Source organism: Coffea arabica, chromosome 5e, assembly GCF_036785885.1.
Source record: "Coffea arabica cultivar ET-39 chromosome 5e, Coffea Arabica ET-39 HiFi, whole genome shotgun sequence".
Taxonomy (NCBI): domain Eukaryota; kingdom Viridiplantae; phylum Streptophyta; class Magnoliopsida; order Gentianales; family Rubiaceae; genus Coffea; species Coffea arabica.
In genome coordinates this window covers 52,811,246-52,815,811 of record NC_092318.1, presented here as the reverse complement: position 1 = coordinate 52,815,811, position 4,566 = coordinate 52,811,246, and positions in this window count along the sequence as shown.

The following is a 4,566-nucleotide window of genomic DNA, read 5'->3' as shown; positions in this document are numbered from 1 at the left end:
CAAAGGGACTTTGGGCGGAATGGGTATTGTAATTTGATATTGGATTTAAAATTGGACATATCCCAATTGTACCCATTAATTGATGGGAAATGTTGGGAAATACTTGGGTACCCATTGGGCCCAAATATCTTCCCAAAAAATTTTAAAATCCAAAAATTTTAAGCAAACTTCAATAGTCAGCACCCAATGAGCTCGGCGTTTGATGGAGTGGTCTCTAAGCCCTCTCAACTTTTCCTTTTTCTTTTGTCATTTGGGCTACAAAAAGTAGAAAATATTAAAATATTCATTCTAAGCCCTCTCAACTTTTCTTTTAGTTTTGTCCAGGGAGAAGATATATTCATTCTTATCAAAATATTACGTCTTTTTGAAGTAATTGTTGATCGTTTTAGAGTGTAAATCATTCTAGAGTGTAAAATGAATTCATAAAAATATAAATTCATAATAAAACTAAAACAAATTTAATAAATCAAAAATATTAAAGTTATTTGAAAAATAAAAAATGAATTAAAGGAAAAAAAATATGTAGAAAATATATTTAGGTAATGGGCGGAAAATCATTCTAGAGTGGAAAATGAATTGATGAAAATATAAATTCACAATAAGACTAAAAGAAATTTAATAAATCAAAAATATTAAAGTTATTTAAAAAAATAAAAAATGAATTAAAGCAAAAAAATATGTAGAAAATAGATTTGGATATTGGGGGATCAATCTAAACCCATTTCAAAGTGATCCAGCCCAAATTAGTCCCAAAACACATATGGGTAAGTGAGGATGGTCATTTCGATCCGACTCTGTTAAGCAGGTTCCACCTCCCCCAAATTCCACCTCGGCCTTGAATCCCATCTCGGGCTCATCATGCCAACCTGAGGTGGATACTCTTGAGATTCCAATATCCATCCTGATCATCTCGGCCATCGTGGTGGCCACCATGAGGTTTCACTGTGACTGATGGGACGGCTGAGATCAGGTCACAGACTGACACTCGCAGGGGAACAAGACGTCTGATAAAGCCTATCTGACAAACCTGTCGGGACGAGAGAAATCTCACTCAGAAAAAGGAACGAGAGAAAATACTCTACAAGAAGCACTATCCCAAAACTCACACTAAGTTCCCTCTTAATCTAAACTAATTAGATCGTCGGAGGAAAACTGGGGAACTTAGCCCCACCTCTGATAATTTGAGCAGGTAACTTTCGTGAGGCAGTATCCACTTCAGGAGCTCACAGCCGTTTTTTGGGACAGCCTATTGATCCCGAAAATCACCTCTTCAGTAAAATTGGGTCCCAACTCATATGATTCGATTCCATCTCAAATCCAAACAAATCCCACTCATCCCGCCATTTTGCTACCTCTAGATGGAATGCGATGATGATACCGTGGAAACCCAATGAAATTGCGATACCGTATTCTACATCTTTTAACTTTATTCTGGACTAGCGAGAATGAAGCATAAATAGCCAAACTTTGTTATTTATTGAAACTCGAATTCTAATTGGATTCTGTCCATCCACAGGCTCGGGCCGGCCCGACCCGGCCGTTACAGAAAACAGTACAAGCACACAAGATCTTCATGTCCCGACCGCATCCGCATTGACAAGATTGAGACATAAGCGATCTGGTCCTTTACAGCCATCTATGAGTTAGTTTTTTTTTTTTTTTTTCCGAACACGGTAAATTATATTCTATTTTTCGGGAGTCAATGGGGATCCAGAATTGAATCAGATCAGATGGGTGCATTTGCACTCGCTAAAGAAATTTACGGTAAATCCTGAACAAGAATGAATTTTCTTGATCTACATTCAAAGAGAGTTTTAAAACTCTTCCAGGTGATCAACTACTTTTTAGAGTGAACGAATTCTAGTTTTTTTTCTTTTTTTTTTTTTTGGGAGATGTTAAATGTGCAAGAATTCTCATTAATACCAATGAATAAACCTATGGGAACTGACAAGTCTGATTGGCCGAAACCAAAATGACAAGAGGGATGTGCATAAAATTTCGTGGACTGTACAACTAACGTTTTACGTGTGAATGCATAAATGCAGACCTTTGAAATGAATTCTCATTCTTTTCTTTTGATTGTAGGCCCGTAGCTATCGGCTTATCCAGATTCGTCGCTATTTAACACGTCCTTTTTTTTTTTTTTTATTAATTTACACGCATTTGGCAATTCACATTCCACCTTTTCTCATTCTTCTTTGTTACATACATTGAGAACATATATGAACTAAGCATGCTAAGTGCACGGAACGTTTGAATCATTCGGGATGGAAATTGATGCAACCAAAGGTTTGAAGACCGCATAATTGATTGTATATTCTTTTATGTAATTAATAATGTTATTGTTATTTGACCGCCACCAAAAGCTATCTAAGAATAATTGACGAAGGAAAAGTCGAGGTTTTTTTTTTTTCTAATCATTTTTGCTTTTTATGTTTCGGAAGTCATAAGAAACCCGCACGGCCGCACAAGCGACTGATTAAAACATTTAAGAGTCAAACTACTCTTGACTTTCTTTTTTTATTATTATTTTGGGGAATTTTCCGCCCCTATCTTACTATTATTATCATGCCCTGTCGCCGCAGCATGATTTCAACAGTCAGCCAATTTATCGCTCAGCCAGTCGCCATGCAAGTACATATGCATGGCCTTGACTACGGACCACAATTTTGCCATGAGGATGAGGAATCCTTGCGTTGCATGCTGTAAATTAAAATGAATAAAAGTGCTCGAATTTTAAATAATATAGAATTGGCAGAAGAGGTAATGTGTATATATATATATATACACCACGTGGGGAATTAACCCTTGTCCATGCAGATAGAAGAACAAAGGAGCCAACTTAGACTGGTTTTGCTGCCACCCTTCAAAAAGTGACGAGATATATATGTATATTTCCATTCGTGCACGACACAGATTAATCAACGGTCAAGGATTCGTCAGTTTTATTCAAGTATCCCTCGTGTCCTGGCCATTACTGGCTTTAATCCCTCGATCACTCGAATTCATGAAATGAGAAATGTCATTCATGAGCCAGTAATCAATCAATAAGCAAGTTTGATATATATATATATATATACCATTAATTGTGTTGTGATGTTGAAATTGCACGTGCAGCTGCATGTTTAGCGGATACAAATCCACATTATGCACTCACAAAATTGTTGTAAGATATACTCCTCCGTCCCACTTTGATAGTCCTGTTTTCCTTTTTCATCTGTCCCAAATTGTAGTCCACTTTCCAATTGAAGAATGTAGTTGTATTTTAATTTTCCTAAAATACCCTTATTCAATGTAAGTTGTTGTTACTATAAACCTACCCCATTTAATGAGAGTTTATTCTTTTTTTACCATCAATTCAAATTCCCATAAAGTTGTACTCTAATTAATGTGAGGGTATTTTAGAAAAATAGCTACCTAAATTGATTGTTCCAACAAAGTTAACTTTTTTTTCTTAAACTGTGTGAAAAAAGAATTAGAACTATCAAAGTGGGACGGAGGGAGTAATTAATTAAGCACTTAAACTCTTAGTACCATCAAATTAAGTCATTAATCATTATCCATTCAGAGTTTGACATTTTTTTCAGGTTGATATTCAAGGGTCGAGACATTCACAAAGTACGTACAAATTTATATGGTTTTCTATCTATGTATCAACTCTTCACGAATTCAGACATTGACAAAAGTACTTTCAGAGTTTGCGTGCAAGAGTAAAGGAATTCTAGGACTTTTTTTTTTTTTTTTTTTTTGTTGCAAAAATTCTAGTTAGTATAATTAAACCTCCTGGAACTGGAAGTAATTAAGTGTGGTTGGTCCAAAATCAAAATGATAAGAATTGATTGTAGGTTCCTTGTTATATACTAGTAATTAAATGTTATTTGACCGCCTCCAAACTCTCTATAAAGTCATGTACGCCTCTAAATTGAAAATCCGAGGTACTCGTCTTGAATGAAGCCTTTTCTAATTCTTTTTCCTCGTCTTGAATGAAGCCTTTTCTAATTCTTTTTCCTTTTCAATTTCAGCAGTCACAGAAAACCCAAACATACGAACCAAATAGCCTGTAGCTAGTTTGACTAGAAAACATCACAATCGATTTGTTTCTTGGATTCTCCAGCTTTGTCGTATTTTAAACTATATCGAGTTAAGACAATTCTCGCCTACTTTTTTTTTATTCTGGACTCGTACTTTAATTTCTGTTCTAGTAGTATAACCTATGATTAAAATGAAATTATTCATCCTGCTCTATCTGTGTTAGATTTCACACAATAAGAAAGGTCTTTCCCCTCATCAATTGAACAAAGTAATGGCCAATTCCCTCAACACAGAAGACAACGCTTCATACTTGCACCAGCAGCCCAAATTTTCTCATAGTAATGCTCGAGCATTTTTGCCTTATCGTCTCTTCTTAGGATTGGCACCCCCCAACACCCAAAAAAACAAAAATCATCTTCGGTATGAATTTGAACACTTTTGCAATCGTGGAGAGGTATTCGGCCCGCAGCAGCATGATTTCAACAGTCAACCAATCTATTGCTTCGCCGTGCATGCAATGCAAAGTACATATGC